General features: G+C 41.6%; 1 protein-coding gene across 1 annotated transcript in view; it reads right to left on the minus strand.

Annotated features, from left to right (window-relative positions):
• The window catches only part of ptprfa (protein tyrosine phosphatase receptor type Fa), a 348,653-nt gene that overhangs the window by 280,112 nt on the left and 42,549 nt on the right, over positions 1–25,992 (minus strand). The window lies entirely within an intron of this gene.

Genomic DNA, 25,992 nt, shown 5'->3' on the forward strand with positions numbered 1-25,992 from the left:
ACTTCCAGTGGGATCATTGGTGGGAGAAAAAGTGTTTGCTGGGTTGAAAGGTGCATCCAGAGACTGTATGGGTGCTTGACACAGACAACAATACCTACAAGTTTTTCATAACACTATGTACTACAGTGAAAAACAGGACTACACCTTTATTTACTTTTTTATTTATCACGCTGAATTAAAAGGCTCGAGTACTGTGTGACATAGTAAACTGTCAATATCTAGATGGATATTAAAGATAACAGAGAAAAATGGTAGACTGCTGACAAAACAGCTGGTTAGACTTAACATCATCATAAAAATGTTTGTTGAGCCTGCACCTCTTAAACGTCCCTGTTTTATTAAAACAGATGTGGGAGAAGCTGATGTTCCCTCCACATCATCAAGGCTTTCCTTACAAATGTGCTGAAGGAGTTAATAAAGATTTCTTACATCACACATATTGAGTAAAGTGGTTAATCAGAGAAAACGTATATGCTACAATGAAATCACCATCAGACTGCTTGTTAACTTGCTAGTGCTGGCTTTGTTTACACACATCACTCAGATGTCAACAGATCCCAGAGTGGAAAAGGACCGACAGCAGCAGCTTGTCTTACATGCTGGTCTCCTATCAGTGTCATCACAGAGCAGAGGTTTATCCACAATGTGCAAATAATCAGAAAAAGCTGTTGGCCTCATAGCTCGACAAGATCAAGCCATTGTTAGTGAGACAGACAAGCCAACGACACTGAGGGACACAACAGCTTTCACTGGAACTGAAGGCATGTATAATTAAGCCTGCTTCCTGAGACAACAGCTAACTGCAGCTGCAAGATGGGAGTAATTGAAAGGATGGCACAAAGAGAAACTTATGACACAGATCACTCTTTGAAATAAGAGTAGACAGATTTGTTGCTATGATGCCAGGTCTCTCTTGGAAATGAGATTTTTAATCTCAATGAGATTTTTTACCTGGATAAATAAAGGACTAATAAAATTACTTTCTCTTTGTTTGAGTATTATGGCTATTTATAGATTTAACTGATCAAGCAGGGCCTGCCTTGCTTGCCCTGACAGGCTGCCACTGGTAGTAAGTAACATGTGTGATAGTTTGCATCTGGTTCAATACTGCTGCATGCGGGTGAAGCAGGCCGCCAGCTCAGGTCAGCTGCAGGTTTGCTGCATGAGAAGAATCTGTCATAATCTCATTTGAAAATGCTGCAAACACCAGCACAGCGAGCATGGCCAGGAATGGTGCGCTCATGAACGATGAGAGATCAAAACCAACATCAAATGGCCATTTCAGGAATTTTAGCCCTTCTGTCTTGGCTCAACAAGCTTTGCCATTTCAAAAAGGCTCTGGCTCACTTGTCTACAATTTTGGCTATATTATAATTATCTCATTCTCGTCCAATCAAAATCAAATGAAGTATCATAATTGAGAAAAAAGCAGCAATGATGCAGCCGTCTTGGTCACACTGTCTGCATCTTTGAACTGTATCCCCTTTATTTCACAGGATAACAGATCTGTTGAATGTGTGCTTGTCAGAATGAGGACGTATTTAAAACAACCTGAATAAACACAACATATACTGATGAAGGATGCTCAAACCTTCAGACTCTGATCACTGAATGATGTTTTTGTAATTGAGCATGAACTTCAATTATCTTCTAATATGTTCTCATCACATCTTTCAAATCATTATTAAAGAGCTGTAATCTATGGCTATTAGATTTTCATTCGGCTCTGCTGCTCTCTATTTTTAGCCTGAGCGCTGTCATTGTGACATGATGGTGCTTAATATAGCCCGTAATATGAATACTATCACACAGGCATCAATGAGATACAGTATAGATCGACTGTCTCCAGGAAGAACGTGACATGGGTATGACATCAAAGCATTTAGGCCTCGGCAAAAACATCAATACACGGACCAATCAATATGAGTTTTGAAAATCCTGATGCAGGCAACCTGCAGGGCTCCATTAAGTGATCCACAGGCTCTGAAAATAAAAGTCAAATGTAATTTTGATTCAAAGGTTTTTAATTCACTAAACACCATGCCATAAAAGTAATGCAGCAAGGCTATCTATCTATCTATATATATATACATATATATATCTATATATTAGGGGTGCAACGATACTCGTATCGATATTGAACTGTTCGATACAGTGCTTTCGGTTCGGTATGCATATGTATCGAACAATACAAATTTTGTAATTTATTTTATCAACTTTTCTTCTGATGATGCTGTCTGTGTTGAGAGCTCAGTGGATCTGTGTTCGACTACTCCGCCTAGGCTGCACTGTCGAGCGCAGATCCACTGACCCTGAAGGTAAGCGCGTCATGGACTAAAGTAAAACAGTATGTCAGATGTGCCACACAATGCTCAATTGGTGGGAGCTAGTGCGTTAGCGCAGTTAGCTCATTAACGTGTTGGCCATCCAGCCCCATGCACGGGGTGATCCGCGGTAGCTCGTTAGCGGAGATTTGCCGTTATGGCGTTAATGTCATTTCAACAAGATTAAGGCTGACAGCACTAGTGGGAACACAACGAATATGACTGCACATTTACACCGACATCATCCTAGTGCAAAGACAAGTGGAAGCAGACAAAAACAACAAGCACGCATGCTACAAACTTTACCCGAGTCATTTAGACAGCCGTTAGCACAGGATTCTCCTTATGGGGACCTGATATGTTTAATATGCTGCTGAGAATATAGCCCAGAAGAAGTGGATAGTATAGCTTTTATTTTGAAAGAGCCATTTCTCTGTAATAAACTCTCTTTTCCAAAGATAAGGGATTCCTCAATCAGATAGATTTATTATTTTATTACTTTGTTGTTTCAGCAACATTACATTTAAAAACTGTTCTTTTGAGTGAAAATATATATTTATCATTTTAATAAATGACAAATTAAAAAAGCATGAACATTTTTTGTATCGAAAAAATATCGAACTGTGACACCAAAGTATCGAACCGAACCGTGGATTTTGTGTATCGTTGCACCCCTAATATATATATATATATATATATATATATATATATATATATATATATATATATATATATATATATATATATATATATATATATATATATATCCCTACAGAGTAGGGACCATGGTGTGTTTAAGAACTCTTTAAGGCATGGCTACAAATTACCATCATAGCCGTAGCGTCCTCATTTTGCAATCTGGCACTTGGGATATCTTACTTCACAAAAGCAACACAAAGCTTTGTAGTTTAAGGACTAAACTGGAGCTCACCAAACTGATGGGGATCATCTAACATTCCCTGAACCCATGTCCTTTAGACGCCATGTAAAATTATGTGAGAAATCACCATACCTCACTTTTATGAGTCATTAGAATTTCCCATCATAAGCTGTTTTCACATTCGCAGTGCACTCTGAACTTTTCTATACGTTTGTGTTTCACGTGCACCATTGCCCAGTGGTGCATGTGAAACACGAATATCCAACGCAGTCAATAAAAGGTCTTTAACTTCTCCATTCCCAAAACCATGTGATTGCATTTGTGCAGATGTGAGAACTGTGCTGGAAATAATTTGATTTGATTTGAGAGCTTGACCCATGTCCTGGCTCCTGTACGCTCCACTCACCTACACCAATGCGCTACAGGTGAGAGAGGATATGTTGGGGCAATGCCCCACCTTGATTTAACAAAGGCTGCATTTTCTCTTGAGTTTCTGAGAGCACTTTAGCAGTGGAAAACATCACCCTGTCATTTTTTACTATCAACCTGTCGTCATATTTCTGTGACAGAGCCGCTAAAATATCTGTATTAATACAAACAGCAGCAGAGAAATTGCCACAATACTGACAGGCATGGATGAAATGGACACACTTGCACACTGACATATTGTTTGGCATGAGAAATGTTAACTGCTTCTAGCAACCATGACTTCACCAGAAACTGAAAACGACACTGGCTGCAGAGATACTTCACTCAATACTACTGCTTTGATAAATGGAAAATAACACCCCATTGAAACCTGATGTCAGGCTACATTAATGTGAAACAGAAACACCATCATAATTCAGTCTATGAGAGCAGCTCCAGTGATAAACACAATGTAACAGTTTTCCTGTTTGATATTAAAGGTTTTCTACAGAATGCAGCGGTCTCTCTGCGTGGATGAGTGCAGCATCATTTTCTGCTTTCTGTTGGTGACAGTTAATGCCGGGAAGGTATTCTGCAGTGTGGACACACTAACGGTAATCAGTGTGGTTGTGTTGCCTCGTGAGATTAGCAAAGTCACAGAGTGGAGATTTATGCCTGGGCAGCGTGATGCCATTATCCTCCACAGAATGCATTAACATTTTCTTTCTCTAATTACAAATACAGCCTCTGTTCATCAGCGGATAATTAAAGGTCTGTCTAAAGGTTTCCTGCTGGCTCTGACAGTCACACACAATGCTCTGTGAGCTGTTGCTCAATCTGAGAAGACTTCACAATCTGTCCAATCAAACCTTCCTTCACTTTGAAACAGTTTGCTTCCCACGGTTCCACAAGAGCTGGAGAACACACAATGAACAGAAATGAAATACTAAAAACGAGCACTCTTCTCTTTTTTACTCCCTCACACAGGAAGATAGTAGCAGATAGCACACAGGATCTACTTTGGTCTTTGTCTTAAGACAAGCACTGGTAATATGCAGCCATGCATATGCCTTCACTTGGTATTGAAGTCCAAAGTCATCCTACAGACTACCATCCATGCAGACACACTCTCCCCTGCCACCACCTTGCAGACTCTTCTCGTTCAGGTTCAACTTTGTGCATAAGATAACTGTTTGCACCTTTGTCCACACTTATACTCTACGTTCCTTACTCTTCTTAAACAATGTGTCCACCACATAATTTAAGATGAAGTATGTGATCAATACATGCTTCCATGCTTTTGCCTTCCTTTAGAGCAAATCCACTAACATCTGTCCATCCGCATTTCTCTCCTTAACTTCATACCTATGTAACACCTCCTCTTCATCACCTCTGTTCTCTTAACCTACATGTGCACTGAAGCTTGTTCTCTCCACCCCCCGGGAACACTCTCTACCACTTCACCCAACAAACGTCAACATTTCTTGGACATCCAACCTGTGAGGCATGTGCACTTACATCATTCAACATCGCACCCTTGATTTCCTTCGCATCTTCTTAATAATAAAGAACTTTACATGTAATACACTAAACCTTTGTATCATGTTTACTGTGTCATATCTATGGTGTGGTTTCATAATCAAGACTGTTCGTGAAACGAAGAGCATAAGGTTTAGATAAGTGTTCAACCCTGTAAAATGATTTTTCTTCTTTGTTTTCTTTTAATTAACATTTAATATGCGCAAACAGCGTAAAGGTTTTAATTCTACAGCTGGACTGCATCTCTTCTATATCACTGCAGGATCATCTTTTAGTTTTGCTCAGGTTCACACATCATACCAGTCAGCTATTGGACCAGGATTAGCATCAAAAATAGTTAAGATATCACAAATCTTCGGGTATGTTCAATTTGAAAACAGCATGTTTCCAGGTTGAATTACACATTTTCTAGAAACATATTGGTGGGTGTGTCACAGATGTTACACAATCAGCAGAAATGTGTGTATAAACCCAGCTACATTAAAAGGCAGAGCACAGCTGCCATAGCATGAATCTTCATTTCACGTCTTTCAACTCAAATAAACGTTTTGCTCCTTTTTGTCATGGCTGAACATCCTGCCAGGCAAAATGGCTTTAACCGAAATTCAAGTTAAGCGCTGCGAAACTTTCTTCTTTCAGCAGATGAACTGAAGTGTCACACTCTGAATGTATTCGGCACAGTGAAGCTCCAACATCTAACAGAAGCAAAAACGATCAAAACACATTGTTGAGTGCCGAGCATTTAAAGGCTTAAATTACAGCAACTGCACGTTTGAGAAGAGTTGTAAATTCTTGTCTCTTGCATGAAAGTTAGACGTGCAACACGTTCAACCTGAACTCTACCGAATTACCTCCAGCTTTGGTTTATAGAAGAATGCACTTGCATTACTTCTAGATATAAACAAAGGGTGTTGAGTTATTTTGGTAGCATCAGGCTTCAGTCAGAGTTCCAACCAGTGTTGCCAACTCCTCAGTAAGGAAAATCGCTATTGGTTGTCCTAAAAGTCGCTAGAAGTCGCTAAATGACGCCATCGCCTAATTTGCATAATTGGTCATGCTAATCTAATTGTAAACTATGTTGTTGGAGAGAGAAATAACATCGTGGAAGAGACATAACGTGAGTAAAAAATGTCCTAAATGCATTTAGAGTTTATTTAGAGCTACAAATTAAATTTATTTTAGCAATTATTGTTTTTTTTAATGTCACAACTCCAACCCTGCTCCTTTACTCGGGCTTGGACCGGCAAAAGTGACCCGAAATAGGCACTGTGGTGGAGTTACTTTGTGTGTGTGTTTATAAGTAGTTTTAAACCTTGTGATCCACAAAACAGCATAAGAGTAAAAGAGTAAAAGAAGAACTGACTGCGTTACAGCACCCGCTGCTTGTTGAGAGTAAAAGCAATACGCGCTTTCACGTCTTTTTTTAGAAAAAAAGTCACTAAGGGGTCTGAAAACTCGCTAAATATAGCGACAAAGTCGCTAAGTTGGCAACACTGGTTCCAACAGATCTTTCATCATAAATAAAACAAAAACAAACTTGAAATTTGTGGTTTAGCTGTGTCAATAATCTCTACGTGTCAAACAAGTCGTTTCATCAGTATGAAACTTTCTGTCCAGTGATTGGTTCCAACTGGACCCAGTTACATTTATTTTCAAAAACTGATTTAATCCTGCAAGCTAATCATTCCCTTCCAGCATGACACAAACAGGTACTTAACATCTAGGGGTGGGTTTTTATAATCGATTTATCGATTAAAATCGATTCTGGCTTGGATAATGTAAAATCGATTCATTAAAATCCTGAATCGATTTTTTTAATATTAATTTATTTTGCCCGAAATGCCAGAATCTCAGGCGAAAGATCACAAAATTTCAACAACCACCAAACAGCTAAGACAGTAAATGAGAGCAGGTACATGGCTCCTGCACAAAGACGTAAACACACAGCGCGGACCCGCGGATCAGAATCAGTTAGATGTCGCCTTTCTCAGCTGACGGTCGGGGCTGAAAGCCGACAGCTCGCTGATTCTGATCCGCGGGTCCGCGCTGGGTGTTTACGCCCTTTTTGCGCTGATCATATGGCTGTTAGTTTTATCTCTCTCCAAACAATATTGACCGAACCAGCAGCAAAAGAAGATCCAAACTATGCTTCACATAAACATCGTCATGAATTCCCTCTGACTTTTGCTGACTTTTCAGGATAAAAATCACACTTCATGCACAGCTCTCTCTCTCTCTCTCTCTCTCTCTCTTTTCTGCATTATTCGCTTGCTTGTTACGCACAAGTCTACCGTTGTTTACAGCGCTGTCGGCCGACGTTTTTTTTTTCCCCTTTTACTTACTTCCGAAAAGTAAACCTAATTTCTGCCGTTCAATATTGAACAAATTTAAACTTTTTAAAACCGCTGTAACTTCAGAGGTGATGTTCATGTGTTGATTAATGGTTTTCTTTCGTTTTTGATGTCCTGCAGAATATTTTTATAAAATCCCAGGCCAGGAAAATCAACTTCATGTTTTTCTGTGTTTTATCTTCAGCTACTTTGACACAAAGGCCTCTACTGTGATGCTCACACCTTTGATAAAGTCTTGCGTGTGTCAGCTTCCTTTTAATAGATACAAAAATATGTAAATGTACTGATCTGAATTATAATATTTCTGACTGTCAAAATTTCCCAGATTCAAATCGAATCGAATCGAATCGAATTAAATCAAATCGTGGATCGAATCGATTCGGGACCTTGTGAATTGGAATTGAATCGATTCTAGAAATCAGTGACGATACCCAGCCCTATTAACATCTCTGTGCTCCACGTCTGTGCATTTTGGGTATTAAAACTTGGAAATCGACATGTCAGCACATGTGAGGGATGATGGAAACCTTGATGTGCAGGGAAGAAGCAGCAGCAGTGTGCTCCAGCGCTAATACTCGCAATCTGAGCCACATGACTGCCACAACAGGCTCCCGTATAATTCTTCTCATGCAGTCAAAAGCACTCCTAATATCCACAGGAATCTAAATGTGTTCATCAGTAGCAATCACCAGCCCCCTCTACAAAACACGCCTGATGATCTATGCTGATGATGTTTTCTAGTGCTTCATAACGCCCACATAGCCCATGGATGTGCCATGCCAGGGGGCCATAATAATGAGGTGATAACAACCCACATGTTTGTTAGAGCTGATGCTGCAGGTTGGCAAAGTCACAGCGAGCTCCACATCTACTCACACCTGTCTAGGCTCTCTGCCCCGACATGAGGGACACGAGGAGCAGCTGCTACAGGAAAGCGTATTCTTTACTGACGTTACTGTACTGATGCTGAAAGCACATCACTGCTTTCAGAGCTGTAACCTATGTGAAGTTATACCTTTAAATAAAATAGGTGTTGTTTTGTTAGCTTGGGATTGATAAGGAAGTCTTTTATTCATGCAAAGGGAGTGTCTGTCAACCAAGTCACTAGCAGAACCGTGACGATTACGATTGGGTTTTCTTTTAGCCATGTATACAGTCTAATACATTTTTGCATTAGTTTTCTGCTATGAGATGGCTAGTAGCCAAACCCTAACCCTACACGGGCCACCACCAGGGGGCAAGAAGCTGAAACATGATGCCAAAGTGGAAGTGGCAAAAACTATAATTAAGGCTGCTTCCAAAGTCAAACTCTGTAGACTCCAGTGTTAAAAAAAATGTCTATAGCACTCAAAAGTGTATTTACAAAAAATAGTCTCAACCGCCATAAAAAACCTGAGTGGGCTTGTTGTTTTACCCATTTTTGTGGCTCACATTGACAGTTATCAGGACACTGGCAAACAAACTGGTAGAGCTAAGGTTGGATTTTAGCCTTATTTATAAGACGGTACCTTTAAAATCAAGACTTCTACACACACACACACACACACACACACACACACACACACACACACACACACACATATATGACTCAGGACAACAGAAAGCGTTTATAGTTTTCTTTTTGAGTCCATTTTAGAATCAGTCTACAGTCGAGCAGGAACGAATTAAGCACCAATCATGAAACAACTAGAGCACAGTCCCACGAGGCTGTTGTCTGCATCAAAGTAAAAGTGCTAGTTTTGCAGCTGATGATCTCAGATTGTTGTTCCAAGTGTCTGACAACATTATAGAAGAGATCCCTAGAGAGATACATCTCACATCAAACAGTGTCTCACTCTGATATCTCGCTGGAGGAGCGTTTTTGCAGGAAGACAACAGGGTAAACATGACAGAGAGGAGAACAGGGAGTGGATCTTACTGGGACCTGAATGATTTAAGAAACAAATAATAGCACATTGTTTAATTGTGGCTACAAAATGATGCATCACAGTGGGGGGAAGTTGCACTGACTACCTTTAGGAGATGCACTGAAGTTGGGGGTAGTGACACTCCTCACCGTGCTGCATAAACTGTGGAGTTTGGAACAACTTTGAATGAGATGATGCTGAAAACAAACAGAAAAAATCCAACTTTAGATTCAGTTTCCCTCGGGAGAAATGCCTAATTAAAAGCAAAGTGCTCTCAGGAAGGCCAAATAAAGCCTGTGTTTGAGTTCTTTCATGATTTTGTTGAACTTCCTGCTAAACATGAAGGTATAACAGGATGAAATCACAAACAATCGCTCAGAAAATAAAACCCTGAACATGTTTGTGTAGATTTTATTTAAGCACTGCTGCACATACAAACTGTATTTCATAAAGAAACAGCTCCACATATTTTTGCTAAATAGTAATCACTCAAAGCCCAAAAGAGGGAATTTAGGATCCAGGTTGAACAAAAAAGAACTTTAATCCTCTGTTTAAACCCCTTTAAATCTTTCCATTCCTTTAAAATAACACGTCGCTGTTACCAAGACAAAAAACTCCTGCCTTCCTTTATTCTTTATCATCCACTTCACTTAAGCTTCACAAGACAACAAATATATTCAGACTTTTCCACTGATGAATACTGAGGTGCATCTTCCATTGCAGAGGACAGAATAAAATAGTCAGAATGTCAGAAACTGATCTGAGAATGCCGAGGTGTTTAAAAAGGAGAATTTCATAGTTTTCAAGTAACATAATTTAGAAATGTGTCTGCTGTGTGAGGTTTGCGCAGCCAAAATATGAGGTAGTTGTTATAGTGGATGCTAATGAGCCACTCAGCTGTTTCACAGCTGATCAGCTTGTTAAGTCTTGAAAAAACGACCCTGTTTCCAGGTCCAAGCGTCTGCTGCACTGGATCAGGCACTCATCCTTTTAACGTGTTGCATTGCTTCATCGCATGTTTTGCTAGACATGAGACCCCAAAAACTATTCAGCTGTCATGTTAGGCTTCTGTTGGTCTTTCATGTCTATCATAGTTTGTATGAACTCATCGTATGACCCACACACCAAATATTTAATGCTTACTCTCAGGTTAGTTAGGATCAGGACTTTTTCACAGCAAGTAATCCACAAACCGCACTGCAACATACTGATAGCTGTCCTTGTGTTGAGACTGGGGTTATCTCTCCCACGACTGCTCGGCTGAGGTTTTGTGCATCGTCTCCTGCTGTCATGTGATGGCATTTGTCTCTGCTGATACGGGAATCTCAGAATGTACTTTTATCGAGAGCAATTAAACTCTCCTCCAACATCATGCCTGCAATAATATATTTATGTTAGCCTGCTGATAGCTCTGTAAGTAACATGTCATCAAAACTTTGCTCTTTGATAAAGCTTAGGACTGGATCAGGTGACCCTGAACCTTTTCTGCATAAAAGCCTCGGCTGCTGGGTTTCCATGATGCACTGAGTGTTTCTTAGTGTTTCTTAGTGTGTTTATACACACTTTAAACATTTATAATTAAACTTGTTTTTACCTGTTGAAAGGGAGTTTTTCCTCCCCACTGTCACCAAAAGCTTCCTGATAGGAGGGCGTGTGATCGTTGGGCTTTTCTCTTAGTTATTGTAGGGTCTTTACCTTACAGTATAAGTGCCTTGACGCAAAAGTCTTTGTTACCATTTAAATAAAACTGAATTCATTTAGTGGCGATCGTGGCTCAAGAGTTGGGAGTTCGCCTTGTAATCGGAAGGTTGCCGGTTCGAGCCCCGGCTCGGACAGTCTCGGTCGTTGTGTCCTTGGGCAAGACACTTCACCCGTTGCCTACTGGTGGTGGTCAGAGGGCCCGGTGGCGCCAGTGTCCGGCAGCCTCCCCTCTGTCAGTGCACCCCAGGGTGGCTGTGGCTACAGTGTAGCTGCCATCACCAGTGTGTGAATGTGTGTGTGAATGGGTGGATGACTGGATATGTAAAGCGCTTTGGGGTCCTTAGGGACTAGTAAAAGCGCTATACAAATACAGGCCATTTACCATTTAAAGTATGTGTGCTTAATATGTCTGGACATTAAACTACCATAGTACCTGAGAGAACAGCTGACTGATCGCTGAAGGTTGAATTGTCCCTTCTGCTTTTGCAAACTGAGCATTTGGACCCAGAAATGGTAAACAGTCACTCTTGAAAATGAGATTTAACTGCATTAATAAAGGTGAAATGTGGAAAAAAAAAGAATTAAAAAGAATTTAGTAAAGTGAACTTTAAAGCACTTAATTCAAACATACTTCCAACGCTGATATACAAACACAATGTCATTAGTTACCAGGAACAGATGAACCAAAAGCAGGACACTGGTCCAACATAGTAACTAAATTCAGCCTTTGTTAGACCAATAGCAAAAATTCAGGCAGATGAACAAAGGTGCAAACAACACAGACTAGAATAAATAAATCATAATTTAAAAGTGTCACAATAAGAAAACACAAGAGCAGGAATAATGAAAGAGTAAAGGGTTAACAGCAGGTGGAAAACAATCACAGAGGAGGTTAAAGGCACAAAGCAAATTGCTAATAGACACAAAAGAAAATTAACATTCAAAGTAAAAAGGAAGCAACCATAGACTGTGCATGATAACCACCATGTATTAACAAAGTGAGACACAAAGAACTGAAACTACTGCAGTGAATAAAAACGTGACAAGTAAACAGAACAACAAGAATAACCATAAAGCTAAAATACCCAGAAACTCACACACAAGAAACAAAAACACTTATAACTAAACAATAAAATCAAAAGAGGGACAGACCTCAAAAACATAAAAAGAATAAAAAGGTGGCATGACAGGAAATATAATCCAGAAGTGATAAATCATGAAGATCTCAGGTAATTTCAGATGAAAGAACTCAGGCTAACGTTGCTCTGAAACGAACACGTGAAGCATCAACGTATCAAACTAATATTCCGAACCACACTTTGTTTTTCTTCTCGTGAGAATGATCTAATTACTTGTGGGTGAAATCTGATGAAAAATTGAACTGAACTGTCTTACAGAAATGAATTTGAATTTTCTTTAGATCCTGTGTTGTCTCGATGTGTTTTGTCAGTGTACACTTAGCTTCACAGTGACATATGCTAAATGTAAAGTCCTGGTCTTCTGCTTTTTCCATTACTTATCAGCCATAAACATAGACAGGAGATATATAGCCTATTTAGTCTTTTGATTGGGACATCATCTATGCTTTGAGGAGACGTGTTCCCTGTCAGGGTGAGATACCTAAACTAATTGATCAATGGAAAGTGCACAGGATGAGAAAGAGCTTGTAAAGTCAAAGTAACCCTCTGTGAGTGGATGTGGTTGGGATTTAGAGGAGGCAGAGATGGGAGATGCTGTCTTTGATCTCTGATCAAGGCAATGTATTCATCAACTTCTGAAGGTGGTGCAGCACTCAAAAGTTTACTTCCCACTTCTGTTTGTGCTCTTCGATCATCCATCAACACAAGAACGTGCCTATATGAGGCTCATGCAGTATATTTATTTGATTCATGGTTTATGTCTCCCTTTGATGTCAGTGAATCCTAACAAACTGAATCAGCATCACTCAGACGGAGCTTTGTTTACATTTTTACTGTAAACTGGAATCAGTTAACTCCAAAAGTATATCCACACGTGCCAAGAAAGAACTCATTGTGGTCTCAGCCATTACATCCTGGTAATTAATCAAATAATTATTGCTATGCTGATAAGATCTTTATAGAGAGCTCTGACGACTACTGTGTGGTTGTGACTGACAATCCGCTCGTCCCTACCAGGACCCGCACAGGCTTTACAAACCACAAAACCAAAGTTTAATATAAAAGCAGAAAAACATTTATGTTGAAAATGCATCAACGCTGAATAGTGAATAATTGCAATAACTATACAACTAAAAAGAGTAAAGGTAATAGATAAAATGTTTCAGTTACACTTGCTAAGCATTTAATTTCTCTGGGGGCAGCCGCTCCTTTTGTGGACTTTTGTCAACACTATAACACACTTTGAATGGCAGACCCCTCATTTTCATAATTAAGCAGAAATTGATTTAAAAAAAATGTAAAAACACAGAAATTTAGGAAATAAATAGATGGGTGGGCTGCAGAGGAGAACCCAGTACTGGCATACATAAACAGAGACATAAACAGAGACATAAACACTCAATATAAGTCAGATATTATGCAGAACATTTACAAATATTTACTAATCTTGCTGCATTTCATACCATGTTCATTTTTTACTGATATTTAATATTTCATTTGTTGCTGGCTTTTTATCATTATTATCATCTCAGTCTTACAAGAATGCAAACTGTCTTCTAAGCCTGATGTAGCATAAATAGCAATGAGCCCATGTGTGGGCCAGTCTGTAAGCTCTGACTGAGCTCTGAGTTCTGAGTTTTCCCCTGTGCTCCGTATTTTGTCCTGGCTCTGAATGTAGCAGATGGCACCAACAATGGGCTTTAAACCGACCCAAACGAAACCAGCAGGTAGTGTCACACCTTGTAACTTCCATCTTTATAAATACTGTCAGGTACACTCCTCCTTCAAACACCAGCTCTCCAGTCATAGTTTCCGGTGGCACTGCTGTTTGTGTCGTCTTCTTACAATTCAACAACTTTGCAGAAGCTGACAGGAATAATAAGCTCCTCTTTGCTCATTTCCACCAGTCAAAAACATCAGTTAGCTGTTGTATCGAACACTTCCATCTCTTTTACAGAGAATCCCGTTATGATATAAAGGTGGATCGAGCGTATGTTTGAGCATAACTAATAATAATGTCAGTAAAATAACATGAGAGCTGCTTCGTTTCTTCATAGTATTTGGGATTTTTGTTTACTGCTGGTCCAAACTAACTGGACAAGGACAGAAAACCTTTCTTTCCCAATCTGAAGCAGCTGAGAGAACCCAGACAGGGTCATTGTCCCCATGTTGGTCACATCGCCTCTTGTGATCTGTCGTGGCCGATGTGTCTAACGAGGCAGCCGGCTGAGGGCAGACAGGTAAGAGGAGTGAGCAGCGTGACCAGGAGGCCGACTCCTGTCAAATTAATGTCCTCCACTACGAGCCGCTCGATAAACTTTCCCAACAGCACCTGATGAAGGATGTCTTCCTACTGTTCTCATCGATCTCCCGCTCCAATACAAAACTCATCTTGTTGTTCTAATGTGACACAGCTCAGCCCACCTCCTGGCATGCTCAACCAATCACAAATAGATTTCTGTTTCCATTTCCTGCCTTATATTTAAAACCATTTTTATATCGGATTTACTTATTATGAGTTTGCTTACTGTTGTTATTGCTTTATTTAGCTTATTTATCAGTGATGCTTTGTGCAACATTGTGCCAAGATTTATAGTGTGCGTGTGTGTGTGTGTGTGTGTGTGTGTGCGTGTGTGTGTGTGTGTGTGTGTGTGTGCGTGTGTGTGTGTGTGTGTGCGTGTGTGTGTGTGTGTGTGTGTGTGCGTGTGTGTGCGTGCGTGTGTGCGTGTGTGTGTGCGTGTGCGTGTGTGCGTGTGTGTGTGGGCGAGAGCGATGCCCTGGCAGTGTTTTCTCCTTGAATCCCTGTGTGTGTTCTCACCAGGCCTGGTAAATGGTCCAACTCCATGTTGAGGTGTGTAAGCAGTCCAGGTATTACTCATGTTGTGGGGACAAACATCAATTTCCATATTTACATTTTGGGGGAGCATCTTCTTTATGGGACAAAAAGCAAAACCCCACGACACAAATCACAGGAGGAAGACTTCTCTTAAGGTTAGAGTGTCCAGGAAATGAATGAAAGCCAATATAAATCCTTCTGAAGTCATAGACACACCCACACACACAAACACACACACAGTTGTGTGTATGTGTGTGATGTCACGGACATGCAGAGTCAGCTGCAATCGTCAACCACGACAGCAACATGCCTCACCATAACCTCAGAGTTTTTCTAAAGAGAATGGAAGACCTGCCAGATGGTGGCAGTAACATCCCCAGAAGCTATCGGCCAACTGGCTTTAAAAACGAGTCAATAACTGTGATTAGTGATTAGATGCTACTGTACAAACAGGACACGGGAAATACACGCTAGTTAGACCTCGCTGTTACTGCGTTGCGCTCAGTTTTGCCTAATTCTTCATGGATCCGATTCAACAAGGTGCTGGAAACATTCATCAGAGATTTTGGTCCCTATTGACATGATACTATTACACTGTGCCAGCTGCACCTCTGTCATGCAGCTCTGTTGTTCCACTGCATCAAGAAGGTAAACAGACCAGTCACTGTTATCAGTAGGGCTGCACGATTAATCGTTAGAAAATCGCGATCTGGGTGCAGTTCCCCCCTCCAGGGGCAAGGGTACCTAGACCCGGTTCGTAGAGTACGCTTGGGGAGTGTGATCGTGTGTACAGCGTCTCTTCATGTCTGTCTCCACGTTGGTTGAGTGTGGAGTAAGTGCATATGAGAGCATGAGGGTGGGAATGGATGTTTGTGTCTGTGTGTGCCTGTATGTCTGTGTCTATATGTCAGGTTGGGGACATCTCAGGCCCTCCAAGGTTTGGAGGCCTATCTCCCCCTACCACCACTTCCCCTGCCAGTGGCGGACTTCCTCAGGTATCGGTGGGTTGGTGGTTCTTTGTGTGTGGGGGTGGGCGTCCGGGTACACACCGGCTCACTCCTTGACGGCCGCTTATCGGGGCCTGGAGCCTGGGGCTCGCTCGGGCCACTTCAGAGGTGGGGTGCCCCCGGCCTCTCGGCCTGGGGCTCGGTCACTCAGGCACAGCTGGATGTCTGGAGTTTTGATCTCCTCCATACCTGCTTCATACCCTGGAGGATGGGGCTGTGGCCCCCCACACTCCCTAGCAGATCGTTACATGGAGAAACCTTTGGAATGCAAGCATGCTGATCCACACAGGTATGCACACAGGTGTACACACGGGTATTCACAGACGCGGACTAAAGCTTTCTTGGCTGCTGCCTCAAAGCACATTGTGCGCTGTCTATCCTGCGTGCTGCACAATATCGTTTATTATTTAGTATCTACTGATATCTACTGCTAGCTAGTTTATTGTGATGGTGCTGTTTTTTTTTACTATGTTGCTCTTTGTTGTTTGCTTTCTCTTCTGGTTTTTTTCTCCATACAGGTGATCCAGGTGTTTTGTTTTTTTGTTGTTTGGTTTTTGTTTGTTTTTTTTGTTTTGTTTTTTCTTCCCCCCCTTCTCACCGTCTCTTCTCCCCTTTGGTTTTCTTTCTCTCCCTCTCTTTCTTTCATTCTTTCTCCCTGTCCTGTCCCGTTTGTAGCAACTGAAAATAAAATAAATTCATAATTATAATTATGAATCCCGGCATTTTGATTCGGGACGTTCTCTGCATGAAAACAAGCGCTCACTCTTCCTGCTCAACAAATGACGAGGGCGGAGCCTTATACCACGTGATACAGAAGCTGTGCCGTGTGATGCTAAAATTAGCAGGAAAAAACCACGGAGAGCACGTCAGGGATGACGAGAAAGTGACAGGAGAAAATCCGTCCCGGTCAACCACCCAAACATCAATAACGGGAACCTTATACAGCGCTTCCCTATACACGTCGAACTCCCGCAGGCACAAAGACATTACGGAGGCTATCACTTATCACCTGACCAAAGATATGGCTCCATCAACACTGTGCAAAACGAGGGATTTAGGAAAATGATCAACACCCTAGACAAACGCTACACAGTGCCGTCCCGCAACTATTTTTCTACTGTTGCACTACCTGCTCTGTACACGCAGCGTCGAGTGGAGACCGAATCTCAAGCAGTACAACATTTTGCAGCAACAACAAAATGTGAGACATTTGTTGTTTTTATGTTTATTTATTGTTTTTATATTCAGGCTCAACTGTTACGAAGTTGATGTGCAGTTAATAAGTGCAATAAATATTTATACTGGAAAAGAAAATCGTGAGAGAATCGTGATCTCAATTCTAAGCCAAAAAATCGTGATTCTCATTTTATGCAAAATCGTGCAGCCCTAGTTATCAGTCTTCTTTGGTGAGCCAATGTGAACTTTAGCCTCACTTTCCTGTTTTTAGCCAATAGCAGCAAAGCCTGCTGTAGTAGATAGAGTGATTCTGTGAATCAGCAGTTTCTTAAACTGACTAAACACACTGTGTTGAACTGACAACCATCACAGATGCAACCTCATTTAAACCACCTTTCTACCCCACGCTGAAACTCGGGTGACAACATGTCTAAATGCACTGACTGAGGCCGTGCATGTTGGCTTCAACAAGCAGTTAAACAGATAAGTCTGACAAAGTTTTACTAATGATTGTATGTGAAGCCAAAGACTTCTGCAACGATTTATAATTCCTGCCTAGAACTCTTCACAAAATAACAGAAAATGAGCTGAGTTGTAATCTGCTATTGTAAAGCTGGCCCATAAGTCTGGAACAAGTATACACTGTCATTGCATAGTAGGATCAGGTGTATTCTTCAAAGCACAGCTGAGTAGTCATCAGCGAATATTAACAAATAATATTTCTTATACTTGAAATACCAATCTCAAATGGATTGCTGATAGAAGTCAGGTATGGACATCACCTCCAGATATTGACTACAGAGGGGTAACACTTGATGCTCATTTTGTAAATTATAGTAAAAGTTAGAGCACATGAGCACACAGAATATGCTTTAGGGTTTGGCAACCTGATAATTGACAGGCTAGTGTAGGATCTGCAGTGAGGCTGTGTGGTCTGTTGTGCTGAAAATTAAATGTAAAAAAAACAAAACAAAACAAAAAAAAGTACCTGCCAATTTACTGGCTCTATATTCGTACTCTCACCTATGCCTCAGGGCAAACCTGGGATATACTGGAAGGATTACTTGGACCACTGTGCCAGCAACACAACACATGGATGGATGGATGGATGGATGGATGGATGGATGGATGGATGGATGGATGGATGGTTGAATGGTTGGATGAATGGATGGGTGGGTGGGTGGGTGGATGGTTGGTTGGTTGGATGGATGGATGGATGGATGGATGGATGGATGGATGGATGAATGGATGGATGGATGGATGGATGGATGGTTGGATGAATGGATGGATGGATGGATGGATGGATGGATGGTTGGATGATTGGATGGATGAATGGATGGTTGGATGAATGGATGAGTGGTTGAATGGTTGGATGAATGGATGGATGGATGGATGGATGGATGGTTGGATGAATGGATGGATGGATGGTTGGATGAATGGATGGATGGATGAATGGATGGATGGATGGTTGGATGAATGGATGGATGGATGGATGGATGGATGGATGGATGGATGGATGGTTGTCAGTGTTGGGAAGGTTACTTTTAAAATGTATTCCATTACAGAATACAGAATACATGCCCCAAAATGTATTCTGTAACGTATTCCGTTACGTTACTCAATGACAGTAACGTATCCTGAATACTTTGGATTACTTAATATATTATCATGCTTTTTACAACAACGTGAATGTACTATTGCTGTGTGATTTATTACTATTACCGAAGGTCCGCGACTCCGAACTGTAGTAAAGGGACCTCTGACTAATACGGCGGGGTCCCTGTCGGCTCGTAGCCGAAAAATAGCTTTACTTTGTTGTGTGGGTCAACTTTTCTTGTGAGAGACAGAGAGAGGCGTTGAAAGACTGCTCCAACGGAACTTATTGTTTTCGGAGGAAAACACGAACACGGTGTACAGTCGAGTCTTAATAGCTTACTTACAACTGGGCTCGTCAGGCACTCTTCTTGGCTGAAGTGGTTATTATTATATTTACATGCTTCCGGCTCCCGTTTTTCCTCGATGACAACTCCAACCTTTCCACTCCCCTTTTTCTCCCTCCTCGCGCTCACAGACCCATAACGTGTATGGCAGTCCATTCTCTCTGCAGCACGAACTACACTGGCCATGATGCTACATTCTTTAGAGCTATGCTTGTAGCATTCTGCCTGTTAGCTTAGCACAACAACAACAACAAGGAAAAGGCGCTCTCTCACCCAGGAAACACACAGTCGCAGAGAGAGAGAGAGAGAGAGCGTCGCCCTGTAACCATGGCAACCGTAACGCTGCCGCCTGGAACAACAGAACGTAGCTGTCAAACAAAACCCAAACAGTCCTGACCGGCGACAAAATAAAACAGGAAAGTACCGCAGTGTAATCCATTTATTTCAACAAAGTAACTGTATTCTGAATACCACCTGTTTAAACGGTAACTGTAACGGAATACAGTTACTCATATTTTGTATTTTAAATACGTAACGGCAGTACATGTATTCCGTTACTCCCCAACACTGATGGTTGTATGGATGGATGGATGGATGGTTGGATGAATGGATGGATGGTTGGATGGATGGTTGGATGAATGGATGGATGGATGGATGGATGATTGGATGGATGAATGGATGGATGAATGTATGGTTGGATGAATGGATGGATGGATGGATGGATGGATGGATGGATGGATGGATGGATGGATGATTGGATGGATGAATGGATGGATGAATGTATGGTTGGATGAATGGATGGATGGATGGATGGATGGATGGATGGATGGATGGATGGTTGGATGAATGGATGGATGGTTGGATGGATGGTTGGATGGATGGTTGGATGAATGGATGGATGGATGGATGGATGGTTGGATGATTGGATGGATGAATGGATGGATGAATGTATGGTTGGATGAATGGATGGATGGATGGATGGATGGTTGGATGATTGGATGGATGAATGGATGGATGAATGTATGGTTGGATGAATGGATGGATGGTTGGATGAATGGATGGATGGATGGATGGATGGATGGATGGATGGATGGTTGTATGGATGGATGGATGGATGGTTGGATGAATGGATGGATGGTTGGATGGATGGTTGGATGAATGGATGGATGGATGGATGGATGGATGGATGGTTGGATGATTGGATGGATGAATGGATGGATGAATGTATGGTTGGATGAATGGATGGATGGTTGGATGATTGGATGGATGAATGGATGAATGTATGGTTGGATGAATGGATGGATGGATGGATGGATGGTTGTATGGATGGATGGACGGTTGTATGGATGGATGGATGGATGGATGGATGGATGGTTGTATGGATGGATGGATGGATGGTTGGATGAATGGATGGATGGATGGTTGGTTGGATGGATGGTTGGATGAATGGATGGATGAATGGATGGATGGTTGGATGATTGGATGGATGAATGGATGGATGAATGTATGGTTGGATGGATGGATGGATGGATGGATGGATGGATGGATGGATGGATGGATGGATGGATGGTTGGATGATTGGATGGATGAATGGATGGATGAATGTATGGTTGGATGAATGGATGGATGGATGGATGGATGGATGGATGGTTGGATGAATGAATGGATGGATAGATGGATGGATGGTTGGATGAATGGATGGATGGATGGATGGATGGAGTGGATGGATGAATGGATGGATGGATGGATGGTTGGATGAATGGATGGATGGATGGATGGTTGGTTGATGAATGGATGGATGAATGTATGGTTGGATGAATGGATGGATGGTTGGATTAATGGATGGATGGATGGATGCCTTCTGATTGACAAGTTACCACCAACATGAATTTACAACGTCCGTAGGTTCTCAAGTCTGATCCAGACAGTGACTAACAAAAGTCAAGAGCACTTCAGAGACTCATGGATGACACCATGATGGCTGTATGTTTAATATGCAGTCTGTGTGCTTGCTGTGTGTCTAGGAGTTTTTCTTCTGTAACAAATAAAGGCTGGTTTGCAGTTTCACAGATTGCTGTTGAGCCTCTGTCAGTGACTCTGCAAATATTTCACGTTAAATGTTTCCCAGAATGGTGATAGGGTTTTAATGTGACAAATGCTGGAACTGCTGCTTTTCATTGATTGAGAATAAATGTGACTGGAAACAAGTTTTCTACCACAGCAACAAAGAGAACGTGAGAGCAGCAGAACTATGTGTACAACGTGAGTCATCCAAACAACAAGTAAACAGAGGAAAACATCGAAGCAGCTCCAGATATCATATGAGGAAGATAAACCTAATGGATGGACACAGTTTGAGCTTCTACAAGTCTGAACCCTGAGTCATGTTGGCACGCGTCAGTTCAGTGGAAGTTTAGTCTTCTTAGACTAAGCTTGTCAAATTGAATTAAATATAGTTTTTTTCATTTCTTTTTGCTAGGAGGAGTTAAAGTATTTAGTCCACCAACATTTCAGACTGGTCTAACAATTTACTTTAGCACGAGGGTTTCACCTTCACCTCCAGTAGTACTGTGAGGCACTCCGGAGTCACTAACTCATACTTTTGACAAATATCTAGGACTGCCTTCCTGGACTTGCATATTGTCAGAAACAGGAATAGTTAGGATACCAGCTATAGTTCATGCATGCAATTATCGGGCTGTCCTTAAACACCTCAGCTGATCTGCAATCCTGCAGCAAGAGTACAAACAGGAACTAGAAAGAGACATTTCCCCACTTCTCTCATTGGTTCCCGGTTAAATTCTGTGAAATTTAAAATCCTTCTCCTCAGAAAAACACTCTTGAATGATCAGACCATATTATCCCAATGGAGCACTTTGCTCTCAGACAGCAGGCCTGCCTTTGGTTTCCTAGAGTTTCCAAAAGTAGAAGAGAAGCAGCATTTGGGAGACAGACACCCACTATACTTTTAAATTTAGGCTTCAAACTTTTCCTTTTTCAAACTTTCAACCTTTCTTTTTAATAAAGCTTATAGTTAGACAACCCTGAAATACTCCTTAGTTACATGTCGGTACAGGTCCCATAAGCACCCTTCCTGTCTTTCACTCGCAGTGAATCTATATAAAATTGCAGTATCCTTCTGCAGGTGCTCTGCATATTTCTGATCTGGAATTACAGCTAGAAGTCTCGCAAACCTTTTCCCTCTCCTCTCTAAATAATGAAGGCAGATGTCCACCCTACCTGAGTCAGATTCTTTATCTTTGGGGGGGTTTCTTCCCTACTGTCACCAAGTGCATCTCAGTGGGGGATTGTTGGGATTATATATATATATATATATATATATATATATATATATATATATATATATATATATATATATATATATATATATATATATATATATATATTTATGGAGGCAACATTGCAGACATAGAGGACAGTTACAAGTACCTGGGGATCCCGCAGGCAAATGGGAACCATGAAGAGGCCTCTAGAAAGGCTGCAACCACCAAGTACCTGCAGAGGGTCAGGCAAGTCCTGAGGAGTCAGCTGAATGGTAAGAACAAGATCCGGGCCATCAACACGTACGCCCTGCCCGTGATCAGGTACCCTGCTGGGGTAATAGGCTGGCCAAAGGAGGAAATAGAAGCCACTGACATAAAGACAAGAAAGCTCCTTACCATGCATGGAGGGTTTCACCCCAAGTCCAGCACCCTGAGGCTGTACGCTAAGCGGAAGGAAGGGGGCCGGGGACTGGTGAGTGTCAGCACCACAGTCCAGGATGAGTCCCCTTGTCCTCAAGACCTGTGCCCCCCAGCTGTGTGGAGTCTTTCATTAACTGTTTATGCTGAGTCTGAGTCTGCAGAGGGTCCCGGTGATGTGGAAGACATCATGCCTCGTCCCTGTACCAAAGACGCCTCGTCCCAGTGGCCCCCAGGATTACAGGCCCGTGGCACTGACCTCCCACATCATGAAGACCCTGGAAAGGCTCATCCTGGACCAGCTGCGACCCATAGTAAGACCACATCTGGATCCCCTTCAGTTCGCTTATCAGCCTCGTCTCGGAACAGAGGACGCCATCATCTACCTGCTCAATCGTGTCTACACCCATCTGGACCAGCCGGCGAGCACTGTGAGGGTCATGTTTTTTGACTTTTCCAGTGCTTTCAACACCATCAAGCCGACCCTCCTGGGTGATAAGTTAGCAGCGATGCAGGTGGATGCTTCTCTGGTGTCCTGGATTGTTGATTACCTGACAGGAAGACCACAATATGTACGTCTCCCACAGTGTGTGTCTGACAAGGTGATTAGCAACACAGGGGCACCACAGGGGACTGTCCTCTCCCCCTTCCTCTTCACCCTCTACACCACAGACTTCAGCCACTGCACAGAGACCTGCCATCTTCAGAAGTTTTCTGATGACTCTGCGGTGGTTGGATGCATCAGCAGGGATGATGAGACAGAGTACCGGGCTGTGGTCGACTCCTTTGTCACGTGGTGTGAGCAGAATCATCTGCAGCTCAACGTGGCAAAGACCAAGGAACTGATCGTGGACTTCAGGAAGACCAGGAAACACTTGACCCCTGTTTCAATCCAGGGGGTCAGTGTTGACATTGTGGAGGACTATAAATACCTTGGAGTACACATTGACAATAAACTGGACTGGGCTAAAAACACCACAGCACTTTACAGGAAGGGCCAGAGTCGTCTCTATTTTTTGAGGCGACTGAGGTCCTTCAACATCTGCCAGAAAATGCTGAGGATTTTCTATGAGTCTGTTGTGGCCAGTGTGATCCTCTATGCTGTTGCATGCTGGGGGAGCAGGCTGAGGGTCGCAGATGCCAACAGACTTAATAAACTGATCCGTAAGGCCAGCAATGTTGTGGGGATGGAGCTGGACTCCCTCAAGGTGGTGTCGGAGAGGTGGATGCTGTCCAAGATAAAGACAATGTTGGATAACACCTCCCACCCACTCCATGACATGCTGGTCAGTCACAGGAGCTCGTTCAGTGAGAGACTGAGATTACCGAAAAGCACCACTGAACGACACAGGAAATCATTCCTGCCTGTGGCCATCTCCCTGTACAACGCATCCACTTAACACACTGTTTGCTGCTACAGCTACACATGTTTCTTTTCCAACTATTTATTTATAAGTGACTTATGTATGTATGTATGTATGTATATATATGTATATATTGTACTATTCTTAGTTAGCGTATTGTCTGTCTTGTCTTAATGTTGGTTTAAAATGGAGCACTGTAACAAAAAATAATTTCCCCCAGGGATCAATAAAGTATTCTGATTCTGATTCTGATTCTGATATATATGTATATATATATATATGTATATATATACACACACAAAGGCTTGACCTTACTATATGATCTAGCCTAAGATGAGGATGATATTACTTGGCATTATTAAATAGCAATGCTCTGAGCTGAACTTGAGATCACAGGACATATAAGGACATTCTACATGCTGGTGCTATGAAATAAATAACCTACTGGCTTTAATAATATCCTCCTCCATAGTACATCCCTACATAAAATGAAGAATGGGAGCTGCAAACCTCAACTGCAGAAAATTAAGATTTTGATATCAGAGAAAAACATAAACTGCAGCATGCCATTTACTTTTACTAAAAACTCACACAAAGCAAAGGTAAACAAGATGTAAAGAGTCATTGTTACTGACTTTGACAAGCTGTCCCATTAATGTCCCTTCACGTAGATGTCACTTACACTTGTTACATATTAGAAAAGTTATAGGGAACTCAACTTATTTCAGTGTCAACATCTTTCAATATCTATATTTCCTTAGTGTCATCTGCTGAGCAGCTCACTAATAGCGAGCGCTTAGCGACTGCTTCTGCACGTGACTTCAGGTGTTTAAGTGTAATAATAGTGGGAACACATTTATATTCATGAATGCAGCTTTGCTGATACAGAGGTCCTCAGGGTGCTCGGCAGAGAAGGAACTCCTTGTGTGATGCACAGCTCCTACACCAGACCAGTAGAGTCTCTCTGAACCTGCCAATGCAATGCTTGTTTGCCCACATGCCATTAACCAGCACACTTCAACCAGCAACAGTGTCTGTCAAGAGCTGCTCTCAATTCCAGAGCAACGCAAATTGTGTCTATTTTAACCTCACCATGCTAGGAGAGAAAAAAGCAGGTGTGGGGACAGTTCAGACATACATCTACATCTTTAGTCTCTTCTCAAGCAGGTCTCATAGAAATGGTTTGTATGTAACAAGCTTGCAACAGCAAAAGAAAAAGAACATTTATTTATTTGTTTAGCACGTTGCAAATGCAGAGAGATTTGTTTTCCAGTAAATGTTTAATGATGATCATTTAATGATAATATTATCATCAAAGATGTAGTGGTTAAATCTATCATCTTTGGTACAGAAAAGTACATCGATACTGTGTATTTGTGGACAAAAATTGAGGTGGCTACTATGACATCACGCACTGGTTTTGGACTCATTTGGAAGCCTAACATCAGATTCTTTTAACCAGGTTTAGTTGAAGTACTAATACATAACTATTATGTTATTATTAAGTCATTAGCTAAGGCTAACAGGCTTAGTAAGAGGGGTGAAATGCAATGACAGAAGCATTACCTGAATTTGTGTTGCAAACTTTACTCACCAAAACTACAGAACAAATTTCTTGGCTGAGCTGTAACACACAACAGGGTTTTTATTATTGATCAGATAATCCCATTAAACTGGTCCAACTGGTCAAAACAACACAAACACAGCAGACCAGTACAC

This window comes from Rhamphochromis sp. 'chilingali' (genome assembly GCF_963969265.1).
Source record: "Rhamphochromis sp. 'chilingali' genome assembly, chromosome: 5".
Taxonomy (NCBI): Eukaryota; Metazoa; Chordata; class Actinopteri; order Cichliformes; family Cichlidae; genus Rhamphochromis; species Rhamphochromis sp. 'chilingali'.